The sequence below is a fragment of the Larimichthys crocea genome, chromosome XII (genome assembly GCF_000972845.2).
Source record: "Larimichthys crocea isolate SSNF chromosome XII, L_crocea_2.0, whole genome shotgun sequence".
Lineage (NCBI taxonomy): Eukaryota > Metazoa > Chordata > Actinopteri > Sciaenidae > Larimichthys > Larimichthys crocea.
In genome coordinates this window covers 31,461,365-31,474,593 of record NC_040022.1, presented here as the reverse complement: position 1 = coordinate 31,474,593, position 13,229 = coordinate 31,461,365, and positions in this window count along the sequence as shown.

Sequence of the window (13,229 nt, the reverse complement as noted above, 5' to 3'; positions counted from 1 at the left end):
GAGTCAGGTGTCAGTGGTGATGAAGACGTCTCAACCACACCTGTACCTGACCTAAGACCACCGTCCATAACAGATGAACCAGGTGATGAAGACGTCTGTACCACACCTGTACCTGAACTAAGACCACCGTCCATAACAGATGAACCAGGTGATGAAGACGTCTGTACCACACCTGTACCTGAGTTAAGACCACCATCCATAACCCATGGACCAACTGTCAGCGATGAAGGTAACTCTGTCACACCTGTGTGTGATAGACCGCCATCCATCGCTGATGAAGACGATGATGACTACTCACCCAAGTTTGAGTCGGCAGCACCCAGAGTCACTGATGAGCCAGCTGTCAGTGACAGCACCCGACCACCTGAACCAACTGCAGAGCTGTACCATGTGAAGATAGCGGCCGCGGTGGTACACCAGTGTCTGAAGAACACACAGATTTCAGTGTCTAACGATGAAAGGAAGAAGATCATTTCAACTCTGACAGACATGCTGTGCACAGGCGGTATAGACTTTAAATCTATCCAGCCAACAGGACACCAGATAAAGAAGACAGCCAGGGCCGTGCACAAGGATCTGTGTGCAAACATGGGCAGCAAAGACATGGTGGTGCTTAACCTGCAGTTAGAGAACTCAGACATTTACGAATGTGTAATTGAGACTCTGAAAAGACAGCTGCTAAAGCCCAAAAAGAACGACATCAAGAGGTTCTTCATCTCACTTTTCCACACAGTGAGCAAGCCATTCCAACGCTGCCCATGCAGCATATGTGACTAAAAACAGCTGCAAGTCCGCCTTCGTGTTCAACACGTTGGCTCTTGCAACTGTAAGGTCACTGTGTTTGCCGTGGTTTCCTCCGAGTGCTCGGTTTCTCCACTTAAAAAAAAACATCAGAGTAACATCAGAGTAACATCAGAGTAACATCTTCCCAGCGATGAGTTCAGGGTTCAGTTCTGGACCTTGACCTTGTTGCTGTGAGGAGTTTACAGTGTTCACTGTGTTGTTGTGGTTTCCTCCGAGTGCTTCGGTTTCTCCACTTTTGAATTATTCATTCAAAAAAAAAAAACATCAAAATAACCAACCTGGACTTGACTCCGGACTCCGGGCCCCATAGATCTGCAGGCTCTTAGTGTTCACTTGCCTTTCCAGCTTGCTGTGAGGAGTTTACAGTGTTCACTGTGTTGCCGTGGTTCCTCGAGTGCTTCGGTTTCTCCCACTTTGAATTATTCATTCAAAAAAAAAAACATTAGTTGAGCACACTGTCCTACCTGCCTGAGCCTTCAACCAGCAGATGATGCAGCAGTTCTACGGCTCCTATAGGTCTGCACGGGTCAGGGTTAGGTTATAAATCATAAAACAAATAAACAAAAAAAATATATTTCTGTTTTCAAATCTTTCTTTTCTCAGTATTTGTAGCACAGATGTAGCTGTGTAACTCAGACTAAAGTTCTGCTGATTAGAAGAACAATCTGTATTTGAAAGTAACGTCCTGATTTCTGTTTTTTTAACATAAATTGAATATATTTGGGTTTTGCCTGTCGCTCACACCAACAAACATATGTTGTCCTGGGACTCTGGGAACACATTGTTATTATGATTATAATAATTCAAAAAAAGGTTTTGTTGCAACGCTGCAAAACAAAATGAAAAAATAGTTTCAGAAACTAAACAGTGAACTCTTCAGTTATCACTGAAATATGTTTGATCGTTAAAATCAATATTAAATTGAATATGGACAGCAAGAAATGACAGCATAATAAATAACTGGGTCGTTCATTCCACTGCAACACACAGAAAACACTGCTGTGACTTTCTGTCTTCATCAAAGTGCCAATAAAGGAGAGCATTCATATTTTTTCCACAGCAGATGATTGGAAAGGAGACAGATCAAATGGCACACAGTAAAAAACATGTAGGCTGCAGTCTAACATGCAGTCGTATATACTCCTCCTGCTGGTCTGGTGAATGAATGTCAAGTGAAATAAGTCCAGCAGAGACAAACAGACATATATTCACCAACAGATAACTTGTTGTTTTAGGAGCCACATTGGAGACTTTCTTCTGGGCTTCACACATTGTGAGGAGGACCTTCAGACATTTATGACGTATAGAATATCACTCATCCTACTTTGTATGACTGAGCTGTGTTCAGCCTGGACATGACGCAGGTCTCCGGTCTACAGGTCCAAACAGGGGCCTGAGTGCTCAGCATGTGGCCCCTGTGGCAGCTCTAAGCTCAGGGTTCAGTTCCGGGCGTGGACCCCGTGTTGCTGTGTGGCCGGTGTTTACTCCCACTGTGTTGGTTTTCTCCTCTCGGTTTGAAACAACAGAAAATAGAAATGAATTGATTCAGTGTGTTGTCAATAATCAGGAGCAGTGACACAATCCACAGCAAACACAACAGTGGTTACACAGGACGACCAGCAGGTGTCGCACTGTGTCAACAAACAAACAAACAGATAATTAATGCAATTAACGTCATTTTAACTGCATCATTATAATAATCCTCTTATTACAGACATCAAGTTTAAATACTCGATCAGCTTTAAACAGCTGTTCTGTTCACACCTTTCTTTGTTGTCTTTTTAATCTATGAGAACTTTTCACTACATTACTTTACTGCTTCTTCTTCTTCTCATCATCATCATTAATTATTATTATTATGATTTAAAGTGAGCCTCTGATCATTTAACAGAAAATACATCAGACAAACAGCAGCAGGACTAAATAACAGTCAGTGTCAGTGTGGTGGTCAGCTCACACACACACACACACACACACACACACACACACACACACACACACACACACACACACACACACACACACACACACACCACACACTAAACACAGATAACAGATCAGAGTAACATCAGAGTAAACAAAGGGTAACATCGAGTAACATCTCAGCGATGAGTTCAGGGTTCAGTTCTGACCTGACCTTGTTGCTGTGAGGAGTTTACAGTGTTCACTGGTTTGTTGTGTTTCCTCCGAGTCTTCGGTTTTCTCCACTTTTGATTATCATCAAAAAAAAAAAAACCATCAAAATTACAAACCTGGACTTGACTCCGACTCCGGGCCCCAGATCTCAGGCTCTTAGTGTTCACTGTGCTTTTTCCAGCTTGCTGAGGAGTTTACAGTGTTCACTGTGTGCGTGGTTTCCTCCGAGTGCTTCGGTTTCTCCACTTTTGAATTATTCATTCAAAAAAAAAAAACATTAGTTGAGCACACTGTCCTACCTGCCTGAGCCTTCAACCAGCAGATGATGCAGCAGTTCTACGGCTCCTATAGGTCTGCACGGGTCAGGGTTAGGTTATAAATCATAAAACAAATAAACAAAAAAAATATATTTCTGTTTTCAAATCTTTCTTTTCTCAGTATTTGTAGCACAGATGTAGCTGTGTAACTCAGACTAAAGTTCTGCTGATTAGAAGAACAATCTGTATTTGAAAGTAACGTCCTGATTTCTGTTTTTTAACATAAATTGAATATATTTGGGTTTTGCCTGTCGCTCACACAACAAACATATGTTGTCCTGGACTCTGGGAATGTGATGAACATTTTACACAATTTAGTTATTATTTAATATAATAATTCAAAAAAAGGTTTTGTTGCAACGCTGCAAAACAAAATGAAAAAATAGTTTCAGAAACTAAACAGTGAACTCTTCAGTTATCACTGAAATATGTTTGATCGTTAAAATCAATATTAAATTGAATATGGACAGCAAGAAATGACAGCATAATAAATAACTGGGTCGTCATTCCACTGCAACACACAGAAAACACTGCTGTGACTTTCTGTCTCATCAAAGTGCCAATAAAGGAGAGCATTCATATTTTATTTCCACAGCAGATGATTTGAAAGGAGACGATCAATAATGGCACACAGTGAAAACATGTAGGCTGCAGTCTAACATGCAGTCGTATATACCCTCCTGCCGGGTCTTGGGAATGAATGTCAAAGTGAAATAAGTCCAGCAGAGACAAACAGACATATATTCACCAACAGATAACTTGTTGTTTTAGGAGCCACATTGGAGACTTTCTTCTGGGCTTCACACATTGTGAGGAGGACCTTCAGACATTTAATGACTGTATGAATATCACTCATCCTACTTTGTATTTGACTGGAGCTGTGTTCAGCCTGGACATGACGCAGGTCTCCTGGTCCTACAGGTCCACACAGGGGCCTGAGTGCTCAGCACTGTGGCCCCTGTGGCAGCTCTAAGTCAGGGTTCAGTTCCAGGCGTGGACCCCGTGTTGCTGTGTCGGCCTGTGTTTTACCCACTGTGTTGGTTTTCTCCTCTCAGGTTTGAAACAACAGAAAATAGAAATGAATTGATTCAGTGTGTTGTCAAAATCAGGAGCAGTGACACAATCCACAGCACACAAACAGTGGTTACACAGGAGACCAGCAGGTGTGCCCACTGTGTCCACAAACAAACAAACAGATAATTAATGCAATTAACGTCATTTTAACTGCATCATTATAATAATCCTCTTATTACAGACATCAAGTTAAAATCTCGATCAGCTTTAAACAGCTGTCTGTTCACACCTTTCTTTGTTGTCTTTAATCTAGGAGAACTTTTCACTACATACTTTACTGCTTCTTCTTCTCTCATCATCATCATTAATATTATTATTATGATTTAAGTGAGCCTCTGATCATAACAGAAAATACATCAGACAAACAGCAGCAGGACTAAATACAGTCAGTGTCAGTGTGGTGGTCAGCTCCCACACACACACACCACACACACACACACACACACACACACACACACACACACCACACACACACACACCTTCGTTACTTACACACCTCTGATAATTTGTTGTCAAAATTATGTAGTTATCTTCTCTTCATTTATATTGAGTGTAATTTACCTGACTGTGAGTTATAATATAGAGAAATAATACTGTTGTATTTGTGTCAGCCTAATAAAAACATTGTGAATTCATATTAATGTTGGAGAATTTTCAATAAGATCAAAAATGCAAAGTTTTATTTCCTGCATCAAAATGCGAAGTCTATAAATCGACAGGTGGAGCTGGAATGAACCTGACACCTGTGACCACGCCCACCTGTCATCAAAGCGTCCAGGCTCTTAATCCTGCATAACTTTAAGCCTTAATATAATGTGAACAGGTGAGTTGTATATAAATTCACCCTCAGTACAGTGTGTGTGTGTATATATATATATATATAATATATATATATATTATATATATATATATTTTATTATAGTGTGTGTGTGTGTGTGTGTGTGTGTGTGTGTGTGTGTGTGTGTGTTGTGTTCTTATTCAGAAACCCTCATGTCACATCTACATTTCAGGATCTGGTTATTATAGACACAGATAAATGTTAAATAAAATATTTCAATATTTATCATCACAGTAACAGTGTACACACATTAGTGCTGTAAACACTCAGCATTAGAAAATAACATACGTTGTTTTTTGGTGCCTGTTTGTTTCCCAGATATATTAGTGTGTGTGGAATGGTGTATAAGAGACATAACTTAAAGAATTTGTAGAAAGGCGCTTTATGAAGTCAGTCCATTTCCTGTTATTAGTTTAGGGCAGATCTGCCCAATCCAAATGGCGTCGACGTCGACATGCGGCGTCTACGTATGCATATGTGTCTGTGTAATATATGTCCATGTATATATGTCCGTGTACATATATGTTTATGTGTAGATTGTATGTGTATTATATGTTCCGTGTATATATTGTAATGTTAATATATGTCCGTGTATATAGTGTATGTGTATATATGTTCCGTGTATATGTGTCCGTATATATATGTTATATATATGTATATTGTCTGGTGTATATGTCCGTGTATATATGTCCGTTTATATGTATAGGTGTATATGATGTCATGTGTAATATATGTATATGTATATATGGTCCGTGTATATATGTTCCGTGTATATGTATGTATATATATGTATATGATGGTCCGTGTATATATGTATATGTATATATTGTCCGTGTATATATGTCTGTGTATATATGTGTATATATGTATATAGGTGGGTATATATGTCGTGTATAATATGTCTGTGTTATATGTCTGTGTATATATGTATATGTATATATGTCCGTGTATATATGTATATATGTATATATGTCTGTGTATATATGTAATATGTATATATGGTCCGTGTAATATATGTATAATGTATATATGTCCGTGTATTATGTCTGTGTAATATTATGTGTATATATGTATATGTATATATGATATGATGTGTATATAGGCTGTGTATATATGTATATGTATATGATATGTCCGGTTATATATGTATATGTATAGATGTATGTGTATATATGTATGTTGTATATATGTATGTGTATATATGTATGTGTATATATGTCTGTGTTATATGTTCTGTTAGTATATCTGTATGTATATATGTCGGTTGTATATTGTATGTGTATATATGTATATCTATATATTCTATGGACAACACCTGTCAGCACACCGACACACGAGCCGCCTTCTCGCTTCCTTGTCAGACAGCCAATCAGAAACACCAATTATGACCGGGACGGGTGCTGCGTCACGCCCGGTGCTGCGTTCACGGTCCACGGTCGCCCAGTTCACATTTACAAGGAGAATCTTTTGTGAGCGTCATAATTGATATAATTCACCATAAATCCAGACACTGCTGTTACCCTGAGAGTTATTCAACATCTGAATGATTTAAGAACACGAGGAAGACAGAGAGCTCCTCTAAAGACAGATATATACAAAATAAAAGAATGGGACGAGGACGCTTAAAAAACAGATAGACAGGTCGGTAAGGTGCAGTGGCAAGATGATGAATATAATACTGAATGTGATGGTAATGTTATGTTAAAAAGTACAATAATAATAACAGCAATAAATAAAATAATAATGACAGTCATAATAAAATACTAGTAATAATAAAAAATATATCTATAGACATAGACACATAGAAATGTGTCATATATTTAGCTTGTGCAACGTGCGCATTCATACATAACTGCAATATGTACACATGTATAAATATATGGTGACACTAAAGACAGAGGAGTTATAAAGTCTGATTGCAGTTATGCAATTAGTTTTTAATTAGTCTGTGTGTGTGTGTGTGTGTGTGTGTGTGTGTGTGTGTGTGTGTGTGTGTTTCAATAGTTTCAACACCGAAAGCTTGGCTCGTTCTGGCGCTACTTGACAACCGTTGCCAAGGGGCGGAGTTTAGCGACGAGTGCCTTTGATTTGACTCGTGACGTCATCCAAAGAAGGTATAAATAGGACGAGAATCCACAGGATTTCATCTTCGTTGGGATTTTTCAGAAAACTTCCAGGATACACCGAGGAGCGAGCACGAGCACACACACACCATGAGTTCAGGAAAGAACAACACGATGGATCTGGAGCCTCCACAGGTCTCAGCACAGAGGATCCAGCCACTGGTCGACTTGATCCTGGCCCAGCTGACGGCGGCACAGTGGGCCAAAGTGACATCTGGGTCAATAGACGAGCAAACTAAAGGTGTCATCACAGACATGTGCGTGCACATGGTCAACGCTTTGTGTGAAATTGTTCACGAGGCGTTTGAACATCGCCTCGCGCAGTCAAAGAGCAAGACTGCAGAAAGCCCAGAAATGATCTGTGAGGAAGACGTCCAGACTTACCTGGGGACCTCCATCACTGACGCTTTTGTGACCGTGACTGGCAGCCCAGTGTCCAGAACCAGAGCACAAAGACTGACGGACCTGGTGAGCAAAGAAGTTACAGAGAGGGTCAACTCACCGGAAAATGTAAGCAGCAGAGGCAGCGAGTTCAAAATCAGCCGCAGACTGCAGATCATCGTCAAAAACGTGATCAGCCTTCTTAAAAACTGCAAAGCCAACATGTCATGTGCGCCAGTTCACAGAGTCGCACAAGTCCGGCAGAGCAGGAGAGTCTTCGGGAGCAGACTCCAGTCTTTGCGATAGGACCAGAAGACCGCTGCTCAGTAGGAAGCTTCATTGATACGACCACTGAAGCTGTAAAGCAGATCCTACTGGAACACGTGAGTGACCCAGAAGTGAAACTTAATGCTGACATTTCAGTAGAGGAACATCTGCAGATTGTCAACAGCATTAATGAAGACACAGATGAAGCAGCGAGTGAAATTGCTCACTACATTTGGAGCAACAGAGAAGAGTTGGGACTGAATAACGATGGCTCACCAAGACCAGAGGCCCAGTCCAGCAGGTCAAACTGCTGGAACGTCGTGGCAAACAAGATCAAAACCCTTTTTGCCCGCAAATTTGCCAAGGAGGCCATCGCCAGCTTCATCGTGAAGCTGAGGACAAACCTGAACTGCAGGAAGGCATCACTGGATGTCCTGATTCCAGCAGCAGACAAAGTGCTGCAGGACATGATCCCAGAAAACCCTGACGAGTGTACCTACGAAACCATGGCCACCTGCATCAACAACCCAACATGAAGTGCATTCTCAGCAGCGGGGACACACAATCTGAGAACCTTCAACGTGACCCCGGAGCCACGAAGGTAAATCATGTCACGATACAAAGAGGTAGACAAGTTCATGAAGATGATGCGGAACTGGCTCAACAGCAGAGACAGAAACTGACAAGAAAGAACAACCGCGTGGACGATAGTCTGAAGAGGATTCGGGGAGCGCTGGAACTTCCAGAGCTCCCAGAGGACATCGTGACACCTGTGGAATCAGCAGCACCTTCCTCCCCTGCTGAGTCAGGTGTCAGTGGTGATGAAGACGTCTCAACCACACCTGTACCTGAGCTAAGACCACCGTCCATACAGATAACCAGGTGATGAAGACGTCTGTAACCACCTGTACCGAACTAAGACCACTCCATAACAATGAACCAGGTGATGAAGACGTCTGTACACACCTGTACCTGAGTTAAGACCACCATCCATAACCCATGAACAACTGTCAGCGATGAAGGTAACTCTGTCACACCTGTGTGTGAGACCGCCATCCATCGCTGATGAAGACGATGGACTACTCACCCAGTTTGAGTCGGCAGCACCCAGAGTCACTGATGAGCCAGCTGTCAGTGACCAGCCACAGTTGGTGTGTGTGTGTGTGTGTGTGTGTGTTGTGTGTGTGTGTGTGGTGTGTGTTTGCTCGTTCTGCCTAGTTACGGTTGCTGAGGCGCTACTTGACAACCGTTGCCAAGGGGCGGAGTTTAGCGACGAGTGCCTTTGATTTGACTCGTGACGTCATCCAAAGAAGGTATAAATAGGACGAGAATCCACAGGATTTCATCTTCGTTGGGATTTTTCAGAAAACTTCCAGGATACACCGAGGAGCGAGCACGAGCACACACACACCATGAGTTCAGGAAAGAACAACACGATGGATCTGGAGCCTCCAGGTCTCAGCACAGAGGATCCAGCCACTGGTCGACTTGATCCTGGCCCAGCTGACGGCGGCACAGTGGGCCAAAGTGACATCTGGGTCAATAGACGAGCAAACTAAAGGTGTCATCACAGACATGTGCGTGCACATGGTCAACGCTTTGTGTGAAATTGTTCACGAGGCGTTTGAACATCGCCTCGCGCAGTCAAAGAGCAAGACAGCGAAAGCCCAGAAATGCTGTGAGGAAGACGTCCAGACTTACCTGGGACCTCCATTACTGACGCTTTTGTGACCGTGCTGGCAGCCCAGTGTCCAGAACCCGTGCACAAAGACTGACGGACCTGGTGAGCAAAGAAGTTACAGAGAGGGTCAACTCACCGGAAAATGTAAGCAGCAGAGGCAGCGAGTTCAAAATCAGCCGCAGACTGCAGATCATCGTCAAAAACGTGATCAGCCTTCTTAAAAACTGCAAAGCCAACATGTCATGTGCGTCCAGGTCACAGAGTCGCACAAGTCCGGCAGAGCAGGAGAGTCTTCGGGAGCAGACTCCAGTCTTTGCGATAGGACCAGAAGACCGCTGCTCAGTAGGAAGCTTCATTGATACGACCACTGAAGCTGTAAAGCAGATCCTACTGGAACACGTGAGTGACCCAGAAGTGAAACTTAATGCTGACATTTCAGTAGAGGAACATCTGCAGATTGTCAACAGCATTAATGAAGACACAGATGAAGCAGCGAGTGAAATTGCTCACTACATTTGGAGCAACAGAGAAGAGTTGGGACTGAATAACGATGGCTCACCAAGACCAGAGGCCCAGTCCAGCAGGTCAAACTGCTGGAACGTCGTGGCAAACAAGATCAAAACCCTTTTTGCCCGCAAATTTGCCAAGGAGGCCATCGCCAGCTTCATCGTGAAGCTGAGGACAAACCTGAACTGCAGGAAGGCATCACTGGATGTCCTGATTCCAGCAGCAGACAAAGTGCTGCAGGACATGTCCCAGAAAACCCTGCGAGTGTACCTACGAAACCATGGCCACCTGCATCAACAACGGCCAACATGAAGTGCATTCTCAGCAGCTGGGACACATCATATCTGAGAACCTTCAACGTGACCCCGGAGCCACGAGGTAAATCATGTCACATCAAAATGAGGTAGACAAGTTCATGAAGATGATGCGGAACTGGCTCAACCAGCAGAGACAGAAACTGACCAAGAAGAACAACCGCGTGGACGATAGTCTGAAGAGGATTCGGGGAGCGCTGGAACTTCCAGAGCTCCCAGAGGACATCGTGACACCTGTGGAATCAGCAGCACCTTCCTCCCCTGCTGAGTCAGGTGTCAGTGGTGATGAAGACGTCTCAACCACACCTGTACCTGAACTAAGACCACCGTCCATAACAGATGAACCAGGTGATGAAGACGTCTGTACCACACCTGTACCTGAACTAAGACCACCGTCCATAACAGATGAACCAGGTGATGAAGACGTCTGTACCACACCTGTACCTGGTTAAGACCACCATCCCTAACCCAGGACCAACTGTCAGCGATGAAGGTAACTCTGTCACACCTGTGTGTGATAGACCGCCATCCATCGCTGATGAAGACGATGATGACTACTCACCCAAGTTTGAGTCGGCAGCACCCAGAGTCACTGATGAGCCAGCTGTCAGTGACAGCACCCGACCACCTGAACCAACTGCAGAGCTGTACCATGTGAAGATAGCGGCCGCGGTGGTACACCAGTGTCTGAAGAACACACAGATTTCAGTGTCTAACGATGAAAGGAAGAAGATCATTTCAACTCTGACAGACATGCTGTGCACAGGCGGTATAGACTTTAAATCTATCCAGCCAACAGGACACCAGATAAAGAAGACAGCCAGGGCCGTGCACAAGGATCTGTGTGCAAACATGGGCAGCAAAGACATGGTGGTGCTTAACCTGCAGTTAGAGAACTCAGACATTTACGAATGTGTAATTGAGACTCTGAAAAGACAGCTGCTAAAGCCCAAAAAGAACGACATCAAGAGGTTCTTCATCTCACTTTTCCACACAGTGAGCAAGCCATTCCAACGCTGCCCATGCAGCATATGTGACTAAAAACAGCTGCAAGTCCGCCTTCGTGTTCAACACGTTGGCTCTTGCAACTGTAAGGTCACTGTGTTGCCGTGGTTTCCTCCGAGTGCTTCGGTTTCTCCACTTAAAAAAAACATCAACATCGAGAACATCACATCAGAGTAACATCTTCCCCAGCGATGAGTTCAGGGTTCAGTCTGGACCTTGACCCTGTTGCTGTGAGGAGTTTACATGTTCACTGTGTTGTTGTGGTTTCCTCCGAGTGCTTCGGTTCTCCACTTTTGAATATTCATCAAAAAAAAAAAACATCAAAATCCAAACCTGGACTTGACTCCGGACTCCGGGCCCCATAGATCTGCAGGCTCTTTAGTGTTCACTGTGCCTTTCCAGCTTGCTGTGAGGAGTTTACAGTGTTCACTGTGTTGCCGTGGTTTCCTCCGAGTGCTTCGGTTTCTCCACTTTTGAATTATTCATTCAAAAAAAAAAACATTAGTTGAGCACACTGTCCTACCTGCCTGAGCCTTCAACCAGCAGATGATGCAGCAGTTCTACGGCTCCTATAGGTCTGCACGGGTCAGGGTTAGGTTATAAATCATAAAACAAATAAACAAAAAAAATATATTTCTGTTTTCAAATCTTTCTTTTCTCAGTATTTGTAGCACAGATGTAGCTGTGTAACTCAGACTAAGTTCTGCTGATTAGAAGAACAATCTGTATTTGAAAGTAACGTCCTGATTTCTGTTTTTTTAACATAAAATGTTATTTGGGTTTTGCCTGTCGCTCACACCAACAAACATATGTTGTCCTGGACTCTGGGAACTTGTGATGGACATTTTACACAATTTAGTTATTATTTAATATAATAATTCAAAAAAAGGTTTTGTTGCAACGCTGCAAAACAAAAAAAAAAATAGTTTCAGAAACTAAACGGAACTCTTCAGTTATCACTGAAATATGTTTGATCGTTAAAATCAAATATAAATTGAATATGGACAGCAGAAATGACAGCATAATAAATAACTGGGTCGTTCATTCACTGCAACACACAGAAAACACTGCTGTGACTTTCTGTCTTCATCAAGTGCCAATAAAGAGAGCATTCATTTTATTTCACAGCAGATGATTTGAAAGGAGACGATCAATAATGGCACACAGTGAAAACATGTAGGCTGCAGTCTAACATGCAGTCGTATATACTCCTCCTGCCTGGTCTTGGTGAATGAATGTCAAAGTGAAATAAGTCCAGCAGAGACAAACAGACATATATTCACCAACAGATAACTTGTGTTTTAGGAGCCACATTGGAGACTTTCTTCTGGGCTTCACACATTGTGAGGAGGACCTTCAGACATTTAATGACTGTATAAATCACTCATCCTACTTTGTATTTGACTGAGCTGTGTTCAGCCTGGACATGACGCAGGTCTCCTGGTCCTACAGGTCCACACAGGGGCCTGAGTGCTTCAGCACTTGGCCCCTGTGCAGCTCTAAGCTCAGGGTTCAGTTCCAGGCGTGGCCCCGTGTTGCTGTGTCGGCCTGTGTTCTCCCACTGTGTTGGTTTTCTCCTCTCAGGTTTGAAACAACAGAAAATAGAAATGATTATTCAGTGTGTTGTCAATAATCAGGAGCAGTGACACAATCCACAGCAAACAAAACAGTGGTTACACAGGACGACCAGCAGGGGTCGCACTGTGTCAACAAACAAACAAACAGATAATAATGCAATCAGTCATTTTAACTCGCTATTATAATAATCCTCTTATACGACAT